The 20,278-nt window shown below is 37.1% G+C and overlaps 1 pseudogene; it reads left to right on the top strand.

Annotated features, from left to right (window-relative positions):
- Nucleotides 1-682: 682 nt before the first annotated feature.
- On the top strand, nucleotides 683-19,295 carry LOC134758400 (uncharacterized; annotated as a pseudogene).
- The last annotated feature ends 983 nt before the right edge of the window (nucleotides 19,296-20,278 follow it).

Genomic DNA, 20,278 nt, shown 5'->3' on the forward strand with positions numbered 1-20,278 from the left:
TTTTTCTTTCTTTATTTTTTGAGATGGAGTCTCGCTCTGTCACCCAGGCTGGAGTGCAGCAGTGTGATCTAAGCGCACTGCAACCTCCACCTCCTGGGTTCAAGCAATTCTTTCACCTCAGCCTCCTGAGTAGCTGGGATTACAGACATGTGCCACCACGCCCGGCTAATTTTTTTTTTTTTTTTTTTTTTTTAGTAGAGACGGGGTTTCGCCATGTTAGCCAGACTGGTCTCAATCTCCTGGCCTCAAGTGATACGCCCCCCTCAGCCTCCCAAAGGGCTGGGATTACAGGCGTAAGCCACCGTGCCTGGCCCTGTGTTTTATTCAGAAACATTTAGGATTTATATTGGGGTTGTATGCTTTGGGAAGCAGATGTCTTTGCTCCTGGACTCCGTGATGGCTCCCAAGATTACCACCTCCTAATATACATGCCTTGTATAATTTTCTCCCCTTGAATATGTGCAGGACTTGTGAATATTATGCTACAGTTTCTCCCTTGATTCAGTTATGTCCTATGAGCAATGCAATAGGATAGTCACACATGTGTTTACATTACATTAAGTAAGACTTCATTGTAGCATAGTGCAAATTACGTGCCGGATTTAAAGAAGCAAGTTGCTATGCTGTGAGAATAGCATACTATTAGGACCTAAGAATCATCTTGTAGGAGCTGAGAGCAACTATGGCCAGCAGCCAGCAGGGATCTTGGTCCTATAACATCAAGAAACTAAAATATATCAGCAACTATGTGAGTTTTAGCTCAGAATGTAGCTGACAGTTTAATTTTGGTCTCAAAACATCCTGAACAGAGAACATAGTTGAGCCCAGCCCAAACTTCTAACCTATAGGATTGTGAGATAATAAATGGGTATTGTTTTAATCTGTTGTTTGTCATAATGTGTTACTTAGCAATAGAAAACTAGTAAACACACCATAGAGAATTAATGTCAGTATAATATTGAGCCTGCTGATCCTTGAACTTAGTTTATTACTCTATTAAGGTCTTCTTTTAGTTATCTCAAAATGGACTTACAGTATTCTGAGTAAACCTGTTGAAAATATTTTCATAGGTTTAGCATTTTTTGTCAAGAAATAATAGCTATTTTTGTATTTCATTTTTATTAACATTTTTATTAAAAATCATTATAATATACATTTATGGGGACACTGTGATGTTTTGATGTATGTATACAATGTGGGATGATTAAATCAAGATAACTGACATATTTATCAGCCCTCTTACCTATCATTTTTTATGGTGAGATATTTGAAATTTATTCCATTAGTTATTTTGAAATGTACAATACATTATTATTGACTACAGTCACCTTCCTGTGCAATACATCTCAAAACCTGTTTCCCCTAGCTATCCAAAACTTTGTACTCTGATCAACAGCTTCCCATGCCCTCTCGTGGTGAGCAAGTCAATCTGGAGTATTTATATTCTGCCCTCTTGCTAATGTCATTCACAGATTTAGCATTAAATATGTTTTGAAATTCTCATAAATACTATTGTTTAAATTTTATACTTTTAGTGTGTTTCCATATTGACTTAATATCCAGCAGCTATGTTGTACTCAATTATTCTAATAATGTGTATTCTTCTGGATTTTTTTACATGAGCAATTACATAGCTTACAAATAATGACAGATTGCTTCATAGATTATAATCTTCACAATTTTATTTTAATTCAATATTCTTACCTCCATACAATGTTGACTGTAAAGGGTAATTGTGGTAATCCATTTCTAATTTTTAATCTCAGAAGAAATTCTGTCAACATTTCACAATTAAGTATAATAGGTGTGTTTTTCTTTTTTTTGTAGATAGTGTTTTTAGGTTAAGAAACTTTTCTTCAGTTCCTTATTTGCTGAATTTTTATTCCATTAATTTTAAATTTTGTTAATGCTTTATTTGCATCAATGGAATGATTATATAATTTTCTTATATAGTGAATTATATTGATTAATTATTGAATTGACGTACCAGCTTTACATTACTGAAATAAAGCTAACCAGGTCATAAGGTTCCTTTTGTATATTGCTGGATTCAGTTTTTAAATGCTATTTAGGATCTCTAAATTTATGTTCGTGAGTAAGACTGGCATGCAGTTTTTCCCTTCTTGAAAAGTCATAGTTAAGTTTGGATGTCAATGTTATTCTGGTCTAATACAAGGAATTTGACAGTATTTCCACCTTTTTTTTCCTGAAAGAGTATGTGCAAGATTGGAATTAATGTCTGTTTAACTGTTTAGAGTAATTCAGCAATACAGCCATTTGACATTTTCACTGAAAAGTATTTTTGTTATACATTTCTTTAAGAATAAATTTTTCAGGTTTTCTATTTCTTATGTCAGTTTTGGCAGGACAGTCAGCACCACTGCTTCAGTGGTAGACATACAGTTGTACTTGCTTTGAGTTTCACTGAATGCCGAAGCATCAAGGCCCACCAGAATTCTGTGCTTATGGGGCATTGTGGACATGAGTCAGGTAGCAAGGACAGTGGATACACACATTGCACATATCTCTTCTGCTCTACCCCATGCTCTGTTGTCTCATCAGACTTCATTTACAAAACACAAATTTAAACATAAAATCATTAAGAATTTCAAGATGGCAACAACAGAGCATTAAACCAGGCATAAGGCTCTTCAGATTGCAGGCACCCTGCAACTGCACAGGTCACATGCCCATGAGGTCAGTCCTGGCTATATTCATAACCAACAAAATACGGAAACTACTTATATATCTAACTACTACTGAATAGATGAACAACCTATGGTGCATCCTGTAGTGTGGAATACAGCTCAGCAATAAAAATAAATTATTGATAAATTCAGCAGCATGGAAGGATCTAAAATTCATTGTGCTGAGAGGCTAAACACGAATGTCTGCATATTGTATGATTCCATTTATAGTTATAGATACAGGAAACAAATAAGTGATTGTCATGGACTCTGGTAAGGGGAAGAAACTGACCATAAAGGCGTATAAGGGAATTTGGGGGGGGTGGGGAGGTAAGGGAATAAGGTGCTTAGTTACATAACTATGTATTTGTCAGAATTTATGGAATTTGCTTCTCGAAAAGGGTGGCTTTTACTGTATGCAAATTATGCCTCAACAGACTTTACACTTAAAAAACTACCTTTGGCTTTGTGAGCAAAGGTGGTTCTTTGTGTATTTTGTTTTTAATTTTTAAAAAACTATTAATTTTCCCATTCTAAAATGTTAGGGTTTTGATTTGCCCTTATTTTTTAATCTTACTTGGAGATTAATGCTTAACATCAATTTTTAGCTTTTCTTCTTTTCTAATATATGCATTAAGGCTATAATTTCCTCTGTCACTATGGCTTTAGCTGCATCTCCTAAGATTTGATATACCCTGTTTTCATTGCCATTTTGTTTAAATAATTTGTAAGCAACATTTGATTTCTCCTCTAACTCACAGATTATTGAAAAGTACATTTTCTAATTTCTAAACATATGATGGTTACTGTCTAATGAATTTTTAGTTTAAATCTCCTGTGATCAAAGAACATACTCTGTAGTTCAAGGTACTCTGTACCTTCAGATTTGTTGAGAGTTCCTTTATGACCCAGCATTTCATTAATTTTTCTAAATGTATATACTTTTAAAGAATGTGTAGTATTAAGTGGTTAGGTACTTAGCTAAATAAGTCAATTTAACTAGACTTTTAAACTATTTGTTAAGTTGTTCTACAGCAGAGAACTTTTGGGGCCTCTTTAAACTCTTTACAATTATTGAGAACACAAAGAACTTTTGTTTACATGAGTTATGTCTATCAATACCTACCTTAGAAATTAAAACTCAAAAATGTAAAAATCTGTATTAAATTATTTAAAATAATATTAAAGGATTACATATCAAAACAAATAGCATATTTTAATAAAAAAGTGTCCCCTATCTCCCAAAATAAAAGAATTTAGAGAGAAGAGTGGCATTGCTTTACAATTTTGCAAATCTCTTTAGTGTGTGGTTTAATGATTAAGTAGTCTCACATCTGCCTCTGAATTAAACCTGTTGGGCTCTACTGTTTTAGATGAGGTTGGGAAAAATAAATCTAAATTTATATGAATGTGTAGTGTAAGAAGGAAAAGGTACTTTAGTAGCATTTTCAGATAACTGTAGAAAATCTTTTTTTTAAAGCATTCTACAATTTGACAACTGGTAGTTCCATAAGAGTCAGTTACAATGTGGAATTTAAAAACATATCCATAAAACTTTTATTCAGTTGTGTTAAAATTCGTTGGTCTCTTTTGCACTTCAAATGTATCTTTATCCATGCATGATTTTATAATACTATACATTGATAATTTGATAATAATAGCGATATGAAGATCTTCTAAATATTGATACATTTCATTATACAGTATCCCTCATCACATCTGTTAATATCATCACCAAACTTATAATAAAAGCCTTTTAGTACTGAGAAGCACTCGAGATCATGGTGGCAGATACAAGTTTTCCATTCACAAAAAGTACTGGCAGTTGTTTTCCTTGAAATCATAGACTCATAATTTGTTTTTGAAATAAACAATGTCTGTCACCTACTAAAGTCTAAATAACAATATTTTGTCAGTCAATTTTTCAAGTAAATGGTTCTTTATGTTTTGTTCAGCTCACAATCCAAAGAACAGCACAAGTGTTTATTCTTTAGAAAATTACCATACTTTTGTTTGGAGCAGAAATTTTGTATGCATAATTCATGTTTTATAAAATAGAATATTTAAAAATGTGTGCTCAGCAGATAAGATTTAATGAAATTAATGGGATTTTTTTGCTCAGTAAGGACATTTTTTAAATGAAAATAGCTTTTTTCCCCCCTCATAAATACATGGCAGTGAAAAACAAAACTTTTAGTAGGTTTTTTTTTTTTTTTTGCCACTAAAAGGGTTTTAGAGACCCCATGGGTCACTGGACAACACTTTGAGAACCATTGGATTGGTACCTGAGTTTTTAACTGAGTTATCAATTATTTAAGTAATATTTTATAATAGAAGCCATGGATACCCTTTTTGGTTTTTGTGTGTGTGTGTGTGTGTGTGTGAATTTTTTACATTTTAATTTGAAGTTCTGAGGTACATGTGCAGGTTTGTTATATAAGTAAACTTGTGTCATAGGGGTTTGTTTTTCAGATTGTGTTATCACCCATGCATTAAGCCAACACCCATTAGTTATTTTTCCTGCTTCCCCATCTGATTCTCCAAACTTCGATAGGCCCAAGAGCTCCAGAGGGAGCCAATATTCAACATTCTTAAAGAAAAGCAATTTCAACACAGAATTTCATATCAGTCAAACTAAGCTTCATAAGTGAAGGAGAAATAAGATTCTTTTCACACAAGTAAATGCTTAGGGAATTTGTTATCACTAGGCCTGTCTTACAAGAGCTCCTAATTAGGAAGCAGTAAATATGGAAAGGAAAGATCATCACCAGCCACTGCAAAAACACACTGAAATACACAGACCAGTGACACTATAAAGCAACAATATAAACAACTCTGTAAAATAACCAGTTAACATCATGAGGACAGGATCAAATCCAAACATATCAATACTACCTTTAAATGTAAATGGGCTAAATGTTCCAATTAAAAGACACAGAGTGGCAAGCTGGATAAAGAAACAAGACCCATTGCTATGCTGTCTTCAGAAGACCCATCTCACATGTAATGACACACATAGGCTCAAAATAAAGGGTTGGAGAAAAATCTACCAAGCAAATGGAAAACAGAAAAAAAAGTAGTGGTTGCAATCCTAATTTCTGACAAAACGGCCCTTAAATTGACAAAGATTAAAAAAAAAAGACAAGGAAGGGCATTACATAATGTAAAGGGTTCAATTCAATGAGAAGATCTAATTGTCCTGAATATATATGCACCCAACACAGAAGCACCCAGATTCATAAAGCCAGTTCTTAGAGACCTTCAGAGAGACTTAGACTCCCACACAATTATATTGGGAGACTTTAACACCCCACTGACCGTATTAGACAGATAATCAAGACAGAGAATTAGCAAAAATATTCAGAACCTGAACTCAGCACTGGGTCAAATTGACCTGATATCTACAGAACTCTCCACCCCAAAACAGCAGCATATATATTTTTCTCATTGCCACATGATACTCTGAAATCGATCACATAATTGGAAGTAACACACAATAAAAAAGAGAAAACTTCAGGCAAATATCCCTGATGAACACTGATGCAAAAATCCTTAGCAAAATAATGGCAAACTGAATCCAGCAGCACATCAAAAAGTTTATCCACCACAATCAAGTACACTTTATGCCTCAGATGCAACGTTAGGTCAACATATGCAAATCAATAAGTGTGATTCATCACATAAATACAACTAAAGACAAAAATCAGATGACTATCTCAATAGATGCAGAAAAGGCTTTCACTAAAATTCAACATCCCTTCATGTTAAAAAACTCTCAATAAACGAGGTACTGAAGGAACACACCTTAAAATAATAAGAGCCATCTATGATAAAGCCACAGCCAACATCATACTGAATGGGCAAAAGCTGGAAGCATTCCCCTTGAAAGATGGCACAAAACACAAATGCTCTGTCTCACCACTCCTATTCAACATAGTATTGAAAGTCCTAGCCAGAATAATCAGGCAAGAGAAAGAAATAAAGAGCATACAAATAGGAAGAGAGGAAGTCAAACTATCCCTGTTTGCAGATGACATGATCCTATATCTAGAAAACCCCATAGTTTCAGCCCCAAGGCTTTTTACCTGATAAACAACTTTAGCAAAGTCTCAAGGTATAAAATCAATGTACAAAAATTACTAGCATTCCTATACACCAGCAACAGGCAAGACTAAAGCCAAATCAGGAACAAGCTCCCATTCATAATTCCACAAAAGGAATAAAATACCTAGGGTTACAGCTAACCAGGAAGGTGAACTACCCCTACAAGAACTACAAACCACCACTCAAAGAAATCAGAGATGACAAAAACAAATGGAAAAACATTCCATGCCCACGGATAGAAAGAATCATCATCTTAAAAATGACCATACTGCTGAGAGAAATTTATAGATTCAATGCTATTCCTACTAAACTGCCATTCACATTCTTCACAGAACTAGAAAAAAAACTATTTTAAAATTCATATATAACCAAAAAAGAGTTTGAATAGCCAAGACAATCCTAAGCAAAATGAACAAAGCTGTAGGCATTATGCTACCCAACTTTAAACTACACTTCAGGGCTATAGTAACCCAAACAGCATGGTACTGGTAGGAAAACAGACAAACAGACCAATGGAAGACAATAGAGAACCCAGAAATAAGGCTGCACACCTACAACTATTTTATCTTTGACAAACTTGACAAAAGCAAGCAGCGGGGAAAAGATTCTCTATTCATTAAATGATGCTGGGATAACTGGCTAGCCATGTGCAGAAGATTGAAACTGGACCCCTTCATTACACCATATACGAAAATTAACTCAAGATAGATTAAATACTTCAGTGTAAAACCCAAAATTTATAAAAGCCCTGGAAGACAACCTTAGCAATACCATTCAGGACATAGGCATGGGCAAATATTTCACAAAGAAGATGCCAAAAGCGATTGCAACCAAAACAAAAATTGACAAGTAGGATCTAATTAAACAAAGGAGCTTCTGCACAGCAAAATAAACTATCAACAGAGTGAACAGACAACCTAGAGAATGGGAGAGAATTTTTGCAAACTATGCATCTGACAGAGGTCTAATATTCAGCATCTTTAAGAAACAAACACATTTACAAAAAAAAAATTAACCCTTTTAAAAAGTAGACAAAGGACATGAACACTTTTCAAAAGAAGACATACATGCAGCAAATGATCATAAAAAAAGCTCAACATCATTGATCATTAGAGAAATGCAAACTGCAATGAAATGCCATGTCACACTAGTCAGAATGGCTATTATTAAGGAGTCAAAAACAGATGCTGATGTTGTTTTGGAGAAAAAGTGATGCTTATAAACTTTTGGTGACAGTGTAAATTAGTTCAACCATGTGGAAGCCAGTGTGGTGATTCCTCAAACACCTAAAAACAGAACTACCATTCAACCCAGCAATCCCATTACTGGGTATATACCCAGAGAAATATAAATCATTCTACCTTAAAGACATATGCACATGTATGTTCACTGCAGCACTATTCACATAGCAAAGACATGGAAGCAACCTAAATGTCCATCAATGACAGGCTGGATTAAGAAAATGTGGTACAGATACACCATGGAATACATGAACACAAAGAGGGGAAGAACACACATTGGTAGCTATCAGAGGGTAGAGGGCAGGAGGTGGGAGAGGATCAGAAAAAATAACTGATGGACACTAGGCTTAATAGCTTGGTGATGAAATAATCTGTACAATAACTCCCCATGACACAAGTTTGCCTGATATTAATATAGCTACACAAGCATTCTTTTGATTAGTGTTAGAATTCTTTTTATTGTTTTACTCTTATTTCTCCTCTATTCTTACATTTTAGGTATGTCTCCTATAAACTGCATGTTAGTTTTCTTTTAAGTCTAGGTATATCATTTTTTGTCACTCAATTTGAGTATTTAGAAAATATAAGTTCAAATCTAGCATAGTGCAGTTTTGCTTTTTGTGTTACCTTTTCTATGTTCTCGTTTTGTGTCCTTTGTCTTCTACTTTTTAATTTATTAATGTTATATTTTTATTTATGTTGTTTTCTCTTCTTTTTGAGTAGTTATACATTTTTAAAAAATTCTCTTAGTATATAATAAATAATTTGGCTGGCTTTTGTCTTCAGTTATTGGTAATCTCTAAGTTCTTGGAATTTCCTGAGTGATAAGGAGTGTCGTTATTATTTATGTTGGACCTCTCAGACCACAAATGATAGCTTATGCTTATGAGGTGACCCATGGTGAGCTCTAGATGGTTTATGTTAATGAGATGACTTAGGATAAAGTCTAGCCACGCCAGAAAGACAAACCATGTGATTAGAAGTTTAGGTTATGTAATATCAGCCCAAACTCCAGGCAAGTTAGCAGGCTGAACCTGAGTCATACGGGCAATTATTCTATTATGTCTAGGTAAGGAAACTCTAATTAAAGTTATAGACCAAAATTCACATGACCTTCCTGGTTGACAGTACTCTTTGGTTATAATGATACTTCAACGCTGGAAGGGCAAACATGTCCCCAAGGACTATAGTAGTTTCACTTTTGAAACGCTTCCAGATTTCTCCTTATGTATCTTTATTCTGACTAGTTCTAACTTGATTCTTTTTTCTGTAATAAAACTGTAATTAAAAGTATGGAGCTTTGCTGAGTTCTATGAATTGGTCTAGTGAATTACTAAAACTAAGAGTGCTGTTGGAATCCCTATTTTGTAGCCACTGGTTAGAAGTGAGTGTGGCCATGAGAATCTTTGAGCTTGTGGCTAGTATTTAAAGTGAAGGCAGTCTTGTGGAGAATTTTGCCCTTAACTTTGAATTTGACTAACTGTGGGTAGATGGTTACGCAGAGATATCTTGACTTATATACTGTTATGTAATTTATATTTAAATAATACATAATTCATAATATATGTGTTAGAATCAGAACACCTAATTCCATATAATTCCATCTTCCCAACTTGTATGCTATTGTTTTCCAGTATTTTATTACATATTACATATGTGTATTTTATTACATATGTATATTTTAAAACCTGAAATAAATTATTATTTTACTGTCAATATTTATTTAGATGTTCCCATGTTAACTAATTTGTGATTCTTTATTATTTTTTACATTTAGAGCTTTAGACTTTACTCATGTTAACATGTATAAGTAAATTATTAAAAACTAAAAACAGATTGCATAACATTCAATCTAGTAGACAAATATAAATGGGAGAAGAAAATAATTAATTCAAATGAAAGAAAAGGGAAAAAAGAATACAGAAAAGATGAAAGAAATTGAAGTGCCAAAATAAAATGGTAGAAAATAGTCTTAGAATATCATTTCAGATATAAAATGAGTAAATTCTTTATTTGGCACACAAGGACTGTCAGAATATATTACAATGCTATTTAGTCTAAATCACAACTACAGAAAATGAAAGTAGAAAAATAGCAAAAATGATACACAAAGTAAATATTAACCAAAGAAAAGCTGACATAAACATATGTGGCAAAATAGACTTTAAAGCAAAACAGTAAGTATTAAAAAGCATAAAGATACCTCTAGACCATATTCGTATTCACTTCACCCCAAAATAATAATAATAAACTTAATCACCTAATAATATAGGTTCAAAAATATTTAAAGCAAATACTGGCAGAAATTATAAAGATAAGTTTAAAAATCCAGCATTAGTTTTAATTCACTTCTATTAATAACTAATAGGTTAAGCAGATAATAAATTTTAAAAACGTAGAAGATTTGACCAATACAACTAACAGATTTGGATATACATATATATATATATTACATAAACACACACGCATATGGATATATATACACATACACACACATATGTGTCAGAAAATAGATAACTCATGGTTCAAAGAAAAAAATCCTAAAATGCAAATTAAGAAAAAAATATAAAACTGTAAACAACAACAAAACAGCGCATAGTATCAAAATTTGTGTACAAGTAAGGAAAAATTGTTATTAGCATTGGTTGTATCTATTAGGAAAAATAGAAGGTGGAAAGGAATAAAGCAGGTATCAATTTAAAAAGTTAAAAACCAAAGTTGTTGTATGAGTGCATTTTCACACTGCCAATAAAGACATACCTGAGACTGGGCAATTTACAGAAGAAAGAAGTTTAATTGGACTTACAGTTCCACGAGGCTGGGGAAGCCTCACAATCATGGCAGAAGGAAAGGAGGAGCAAGTCACATCTTATATGGAAAGCAGGCAAAGAGAGAGCTTGTGCAGGAAAACTCCCCCTTATAATAACCATCAGATCTTGTGAGACTTACTACCATCAGAACAGCATGGGAAAGATCTGCCCCAATGATTCAGTTACCTCCCTCTTGGTCCCTCCCACAACACGTGGGGGAATTCAAGATGACATGTGGGTGAGGACAGAGCCAAACCATATCATTCCACCCCAGCCCCTCCCAAATTTATGTCTTCACATTTCAAAAAATCATGCCTTCCCAACTGTCTCCCAAAGTCTTAACTCATTTCAGCATTAACTCAAAAGTCTACAGTCCAAAGTCTCATCAGAGAAAAGGCAAGTCCCTTCCACCTATGAGCTTGTAAGATCAAAAGCAAGTTAGTTACTTCCTAGATTCACTAGGGGTACAGGCAATGGATAAATACAGCCATTCCAAATGGAAGACATTGGCCAAAACAAAGGGGCCGCAGGCCCCATGCAAGTCCAAATCCAGAAGGGCAGTCAAATTCTTAAAGCTCCAAAATGATCACCTTTGACTCCATGTCTCACATCTCACACTGATGCAAGAGGTGCGTTTCCATGGTCCATTGGGCAGCTCCACCCCGTGACTTGGCAGGGTATAGCCCTCTTCCTGGCTGCTTTCACTGGCTGGCATTGAGTGTCTGGCTTTTCCAGGTGTATGGTGCAAGCTGTCTACCATTCTGGGGTCTGGAGGATGGTGGCCCTCTTCTCACAGCTCCACTAGGCAGTGCCCCAGTAGGGACTCTGTGTGGGGCTCTGACCCCATGTTTCCCTTCTGCACTGCCCTAGCAGTGGTTCTCCATGAGGGTCCCACCCCTGCAGCAAACTTTGCGTAGGCATCCAGGCATTTCCACACATCTTCTGAAATCTAGGCAGAGGTTCCCAAACCTCAATTCTTGACTTCTGTGCATCTGCAGGCTCAGCAGCACATGGAAGCTGCCAAGGCTTGAGGCTTCTACCCTCTGAATCAACAGTGGCTGGGACACAGGGCCCCAAATCCTTAGACTGCACACAGCAGGGAGACCTTGGGCCCAGCCCACAAAACCATTTTCTCCTAGGCCGCTGGGCCTGTAATGAGAGGGGCTGCTGTGAAGACCTCTGAAATGCCCTGGAGACATTTTCCTCATTGTATTTGGGATTAACATTTGGCTCCTCGTTACTTATGCAAATATCTGCAGCCAGCTTGAATTTCTCCTCAGAAAATGGTTTTTTTATTCCCTATCACATTGTCAGTGTGCAAATTTTCTTTTTATGCTCTACTTTTCTTATAAAACTGAATGCCTTTAATAGCACCGAAGTCACTCCTTGAATGCTTTGTTGCTTAGAAATTTCTTCCTCCAGATACCCTAAATCATTTTCTTCAAGTTCAAACTTCCACAGATCTCTAGGGCAGGGGCAAAATGCTGCCAGTCTCTTTGCTAAAACATAACAAGAGTCACCTTTGCTCCAGTTCCCAACAATTCCTCATCCCTATCTGAGACCACCTCAGCCTGGACTTTATTGTCAATATCATTATCAGGCTTTTGGTAGCTATTCAACAAGTCTCTAGGAAGTTCCAAACTTTCCCACATTTTCCTGTCTTCTTCTGAGCCCTCCAAACTGTTCAAACCTCTGCCTTTTACTTAGTTCCAAAGTCACTTCCACATTCTTGGGCATCTTTCCGGCAGTACCTCGCTCTACTGGTACTGATTTACTGTATTAGTCTGTTTTCATGCCGCTGATAAAGACATACCTGAGACTAGGCAATTCACGAAAGAGGTTTAAGTGGACTTACAGTTCCACGTGGCTGGGGAAGCCTCACAATCATGGCAGAAGGCAAGGAGGAACAAGTCACATCTTACATGGATGCCAGCAGGCAGAGAGGTAGCTTGTGCATGGAAACTCCCATTTTTAAAACCATCAGATCTCATGAGACTTACTATCAGGAGAAAAGCACAGGAAAGACTGCCCCTAAGATTCAGTTATCTCCCATCCAGTCCCTCCCACAACATGTGGGAATTGAAGATGAGATTTGGATGGGGACACAGCCAAACCATATTGGTTGTAAATTCAAAAGTTATAGAAGAAGGAAGAAAATTAATCAAAAATATAGTAAGACATAAAACATAAATACAGTAAAGGGTACCAAAAAATGATTGGTACCCTTTACTGTATTGGTGATTCTCTGAAAAGTTTGATCATGGGAAAAGCAAAGAAGCACAAAAACGTTAAGAATGAAATGTTAAGGTAACTACAGATACAATAGTTTATAAAAATACATTGCCATTAAATATCAATTCCAATAATTTTAAAACTTAAAGTGTTCAAGAAACATAAAGACTATAATAATCTATAATAATAAATAGTAATTATATAATTCTATAAAAATTAATCCTATTACAATTAAATATTGTACCTGGGTGGTAAAATATTCCTATGACAATTAAAATATAAATCATTAGTTTAAAACTTTAAAACTATAATCTCCTTAGGTCCATGTAGTTTAATTAAATATAGCCACAAAATATTCAAGAACAAATAATGATCACTTTAAATGCTTTTTTTAGGGAAAAAAACAGCAATACTTTTCTGATCATTTTTGTAATATTAATATAATATTGATATCAAAACCTAAGAAGAACATTACAGATAAATAACATACAGGCTAACTTGAGATATGAACCTAGAATCAAAATTTAAAAATGTCAGCAAATAAAGTCTAGCAATGTATAAAATAAATCAAGTATTTTTTAGGTAAAAATCCTCTAGAAAACATCAATTATCCTATGTCCCAACAATTCCACTTCTAGATATATATGCTAGATATATATGCTAGGAACTATTTTTCCTGGGTGCCATGAATCATGTAAAAGATGTCAAAGCAACATTGCTTGTCACAGCAAAAAAAAAAAAAAAAAGAGAAAAAAAGTAAATTACTCAGATCCGCCAATCAAATCCATCAGTAATAGGAAAGATAATAATAAAGAAGATACATTACATGTGCTGTGTTCTTAAAATGGAATAATATCTACCCAATGAAAAGAAAAATTGCATTTATTTTATCAATATATGAACAAAGAAGTCTCTCTGGGGCATAAAATCAAGTCAAGGAAAAAATTACAGAAAGATAAATACAGTACATTTCATTATATAAAGTTCAAAACATTCAGAACTAAACAGAATAATTTTAGAGATACAAACATCTAGTAAATCAAGAAAGAACAGTAAGCACATAATTAATACAAAATTTAGGAAAGTATTTACAGCTAAATAGAGAAGGTTACACAGAGATTTTAAAAGTCAGCATCCATGCATCACTATTTTTTTATTCCCTAAATATACTCTTTAAATATTTGCATATACTTAATATTTTGTAAGAATAAAATGAAAAAAAAAAGAGTGCTAGAGGTTCCCAGGCTAATTGTTCATGGTTTATTAATGGACTTACAACAATATGTTATTTATGCAAGACGTATTCAAAGATTTATCTTCTCAGTAATATGTTAAATTAGAACTGTGACATCAGAGACATAGACTAATGCATTGCCATTTCTCATCTGATTTAGAATTGGGACCATATCAAAAGATAAATTAGTTCTTTGGTCCCTCTTTAGACTTATGCTAGGTAAATTAGTTTCTTTAACCAACAGATTGTCAGTCATCATCCTGAGTTTAGATTCATGATTATGCTGTTTCCTCTCACTGCTGTACTAATAGCAGAGATAAAAACAACAGGAATGTTAATGCTTAACTGTATGTAATGGAAGAAAATTTACTGCTTTAACTTCTTCGTAACTTGGAACGACTGGCAGTTAGCCACCTTTTTTATATCAGTATGGATACAGAGATGAAAATAAAACCCAGTATTCAAAAGTATCATTTGTCTATATTTTCATTTTACCTTTAAAATATTAAAATAAAATACATTTACTTCCAGAGCATTAGAAAATACATAATGTACAAGGAATCAGAAGAAAAAGCCTAGAATATGATAGCAACATTTTTGGTGTACCTCTTTCAGTTTTCTCCCTGTAAAAATATTGTCATATTGGAAATACATTTTCTATTCTGGTTTTTTTCTACTTATATTTTTCTCATGTAATTAATTATTCTTCAAATACATACGTTTTAATCACTGTATAATATTTTCTGTGTGAACGATTTATAATTTACTTAATCTCTAACCTACTGATAGACATAGACATTGTCAGGCCTCTGAGCCCAAGCTAAGCCATCATATCCCCTGTGACCTGCACATATACATCCAGATGGCCTGAAGCAAGTGAAGAATCACAGAAGAAGTGAAAATGGTCGGTTCCTGCCTTAACTGATGACATTATCTTGTGAAATTCCTTCTCCTGGCTCAGAAGCTCCCCCACAGAGCACCTTGTGACCCCCACCCCTGCCCGCCAGAGAACATCCCCCTTTGACTGTAATTTTCCACTACCTACCCAAATCCTATAAAATGGCCCCACCCCTATCTCCCTTTGCTGACTCCTTTTGGACTCAGCCTGTCTGCACCCAGGTGAAATAAACAGCTATATTGCTCACACAAAGCCTTTTTGGTGGTCTCTTCACATGGACACATGTGACATTTGGTGCCATGACTCGGATCAGGGGACCTCCCTTGGGAGATCAATCCCCTGTCCTCCTGCTCTTTGCTCCATGAGAAAGATCCACCTACGACCTCTGGTCTTGAGGCCAACCAGCCCAAGGAACATTTCACCAATTTTAAATCAGGTAAGTGGCCTCTTTTTACTCTCTTCTCCAGCCTCTCTCACTATCCCTTAACCTCTTTCTCCTTTCAATCATGGTGCCATCCTTCAGTCTCTCCCTTCTCTTAATTTCAGTTCCTTTCCTTTTCTGGTAGAGATAGAGGAGACACATTTTATCCGTGAACCCAAAACTCCGGCGCCGGTCATGGACTCTGGAAGACAGTCTTCCCATGGTGTTTAATCACTGCTGGGACACCTGCTTGATTATTCACCCACGTTTCAGAGGTGTCTGATCACCGCAGGGATGCCTGCCTTGATCCTTCACCCTTAGTGGCAAGCACCACTTTCCTAGGGGGTAAGCACCCCCCACCCCTTCTTTCCATGTCTCTACCCTCTCTTTTCTCTGGGCTTGCCTCCTTCACGATAGGCAACCTTCCACCCTCCATTCCTCCTTCTTCTGCCTTAGTCTGTGTTCTCAGGAACTTAAAACCTCTTCAACTCACACCTGACCTAAAACCTAAACACCTTATTTTCTTCTGCAGTGCTGCTTAACTGCAATACAAACTTGACAGTGTTTCCAAATAGCCAGAAAACAGCACTTTCAATTTTTCCATCCTACAAGATCTAGATAATTCTTGTCGTAAAATGGGCAAATGGTCTAATGTGCCTAACATCCATGCATTCTTTTACACATCAGTCCCTCCCTAGTCTCTGTTCCCAATACAACTTGTCCCAAAACCTCCTTCTCTTCCCTGCCTGTCCCCTCAGTTCCAACCCCAGGCATCGCTGAGTCTTTTCAATCTTCCTTTTCTACTGACTCATCTGACCTCTCCCCTCATCCCCAGACTGCTCCTCAGGTCACTCCCCACCAGGCTGAACCAGGCTCCAATTCTTCCTCAGCCTCCACTCCCCTACCCTATAATCCTTCTATTACCTCCCCTCCTCACACCTGGTCCAGTTTACAGTTTCGTTCTGCAACTAGCCCTCCCCTACCTGCCCAACAATTTCCTCTTAAAAGGGGCGGCTGGAACTAAAGACATAGTCCAGGTTAATGCTCCTTTTTCTTTATTTGACCTCTCCCAAATCAGTTAGCGTTTAGACGCTTTTTCATCAAATATAAAAACCCAGCCCAGTTCATGGCTTTTATGGCAGCAACCTTGAGATGCTTTACAGTCCTAGATCCTGAAGGGTCAGAAGGCCGTCTTATTGTCAATATGCATTTTATTACCCAATCCACTCCTGACATTAAATAAAGCTCCAAAAATTAAATTCTGGCCCTCAAACCCCAAAACAGTACTTAATTAACCTCACCTTCAAGGTGTACAATAATAGAGTAGAGGCAGCCAAGTAGCAACATATTTCTGAATTGCAATTCCTTGCCTCCACTGTGAGAGAAACCCCAGCCACATCTCCAGCACACAAGAAATTCAAAATGCCTAAGCTGCAGCAGTCAAGCATCCTTCAGGACCTCCTCTCCCAGGATCTTACTTCAGTGCTGGAAATCTGGCCACTGGGCCAAGGAATGCCCGCAGCCCGGGATTCCTCCTAAGCCATGTCGCGTCTGTGCGGGACCCCACTGGAAATTGGACAGTCTAACTTGCCCAGCAGCCACTCCCAAAGCCCCTGGAACTCTGGCCGAAGGCTCTCTGACTAACTCTTTCCCAGATCTTCTTGGCTTAGCGGTTGAAGATTGACATTGCCTGATCAGCTCAGAAGCCTCCTGGACCATCACAGACACTTTCAGTAACTCTTACAGTGGAGGGCAAGTCTGTCCCCTTCTTAATCAATACGGAGGCTACCCACTCCACATTACCTTCTCTTCAAAGGCCTATTTCCCTTGCCTCCATAGCTGTTGTGGGTATCGATGGCCAGGCTTCTTAACCTCTTAAAACTCCCCAACTCTGGTGCCAACTTGGACAACATTCTTTTATGCACTCCTTTTTAGTTATGCCCACCTGCCCAACTCCCTTATTAGGTTGAGACATTTTAACTAAATTATCTGCTTCCCTGATTATTCCTGGGCTACAGCCACACCTCATTGCTGCCCTTTTCCCCAGTTCAAAGCCTCCTTCGCATCCTCCCCTTGTATCTCCCCACCTTAATCCACAAGTATAGGACACCTCTACTTCTCTACTTCCTACTTGGCAACTGATCATACACCCCTTATCATCTCATTAAAACCTAATAACCCTTACCCTGCTCAACACCAATATTCCATCCCACAGCACATTTTAAAAGGATTAAAGCCTGTTATCACTCTCCTGTCACAGCATGGCCTTTTTAAAGCCTATAAACTCTCCTTACAATTCCCCATTTTACCCCTCCAAAAACTGGACAAGCTTTACAAGTTAGTTCAGGATCTGTACCTTATCAGCCAAATTGTTTTGCCTATCCACCCCGTGGTACCAAACCCATATACTCTCCTATCCTCAATACCTCCCTCTACAACCCCTCCAGAACCCATTATTCTGTTCTGGATCTCAAACATGCTTTCTTTACTATTCCTTTGCACCCTTCATCCCAGCCTGTCTTTGCTTTCACTTGGACTGACCCTGACACCCACCCATCAGGCTCAGCAAATTACCTGGGTTGTACTGCGGCAAGACTTCATGGACAGCCCCCATTACTTCAGTCATGCCCAAATTTCTTCCTCATCCGTTACCTATCTTGGCATAATTCTTCATGAAAACACACGTGCTCTCCCTGCTGATCATGTCCGGCTAATCTCTCAAACCCAACCCCTTCTACAAAACAACAACTCCTTTCCTTCCTAGGCATGGTTAGGTACTTCCACCTTTAGATACCTAGTTTTACCATCCTGACTAAATCATTATATAAACTCACAAAAAGAAACCTAGCTAACCCCATAAATCCTAAATCCTTTCCCCACTCCTCTTTCCATTCTTTAAAAACAGTCCCAAAAGCTGCTCCCACACTAGCTCTCCCTAACTCATCCCAACCCTTTTTTATTGCACACAGCCGAAGTGCCGGGCTTTGTGGTCAGAATTGTTACACAAGTGCCAGGACTGTGCCCTGTAGCCTTTCTGTCCAAACAACTTAACCTTACTGTTTTAGCCTAGCCCTCATGTCTGCATGTGGCGGCTGCCACTGCTCTAATACTTTTAGAGGCCCTGAAAATCACAAACTATGCTCAACTCACTCTTTACAGTTCTCATAACTTCCAAAATGTATGTTCTCTCTCACACCTGATGCATATACTTTCTGCCTCCCTCTACTACCTTTCAGCAAGCCAAACTCATTTCTTTAACTTGAGCCCTCACTCTTGCGAAGGGACTACGCATCAATATTTATACTAACTCTAAATATGCCTTCCATATCCTGCTCCACCATGCTGTTATATGGGCTGAAAAAGGTTTCCTTGCTATGCAAGGGTCCTCCATCATTAATGCCTCTTTAATAAAAACTCTTCTCAAGGCCGCTTTACTTCCGAAGGAAGCTGGAGTCGTTCACTGCAAGGGCCATTAAAAGGCATCAGATCCCATCACTCAGGGCAACACTTATGCTGATAAGGTAGCTAAAAAAGCAGCTAGTGTTCCATCTTCTATCCCTCATGGCAGTTTTTCTCCTTCTCATTAGTCAGTCTCACCTTCTCCACAAATGCTCCTTCTATCAATCCCACAACATCACCCCTTACCACAAAATCTTCTTTCAGCTTAATCTCTCCCACTCTAGGTTCCCACACCACCCCTAATCCCGCTCAAAGCAGCCCTGAGAAACATTGCCCATTATCTCTCCATACCACCCCCCCAAAATTTTTGCTGCCCCAACACTTCAACACTATTTTATGTTATTTTTCTTATTAATGTAAGATGACAGGAATGTCAGGCCTCTGAGCCCAAGCTAGCCATCATATCCCCTGTGATCTGCACATATACATCCAGATGGCCTGAAGCAAGCGAAGAATCACAAAAAGTGAAAATGGCCAATTCCTGCCTTAACTGATGACATTACCTTGTGAAATTCCTTCTCCTGGCTCAGAAGCTCCCCCATTGAGTACCTTGTGATCCCCACCCCTGTCTGCCAGAGAACAACCCCCTTTGATGGTAATTTTCTACTACCTACCCAAATTCTATAAAACAGCTCCACCCCTATCTCCCTTCACTGACTCTCATTTTGGACTCAGCCCATCTGCACTCAGGTGAAATAAACAGCTTTATTGCTCACACAAAGCCTTTTTGGTGGTCTCTTCACACGGATGCATGTGACAGACTTTAAATGCTGCATGTGGATCCTTTTTGTACAAGAATCTTGTGGAGTATATTGATTGCTTCCTTTGTGTGGTAGAACAAAATATTAATTTAGGAGTGTTCCTAAGTCTTTCATCTACCCAACTAATGAAAGAAAATTCTAGTTCTATTCCTTTAATTCTCTTGACTCACTCTCTTCTCCCTAATGTCCTGATTTGCCAGATCCATTATTTTTTTTTTTATTTTGTTGGTGCAGAATTGGAGGGTGGCAGGAAGAAAGTGTAGAGGGACATACTGCTGGGCTGGTATAGTGTGTTCTTTCATGATGTGTTGGAGAGGGCAGCTTTCCTTTTCAGAGTAAGGGATCAGATAGTGGAAAAAAAAGGATAATTTTAAGAAATATTAATCTACCATCCTGGCTAACACGGTGAAACCCTGTCTCTAATTGAAAAA

Source organism: Gorilla gorilla, chromosome 3, assembly GCF_029281585.2.
Source record: "Gorilla gorilla gorilla isolate KB3781 chromosome 3, NHGRI_mGorGor1-v2.1_pri, whole genome shotgun sequence".
NCBI lineage: Eukaryota > Metazoa > Chordata > Mammalia > Primates > Hominidae > Gorilla > Gorilla gorilla.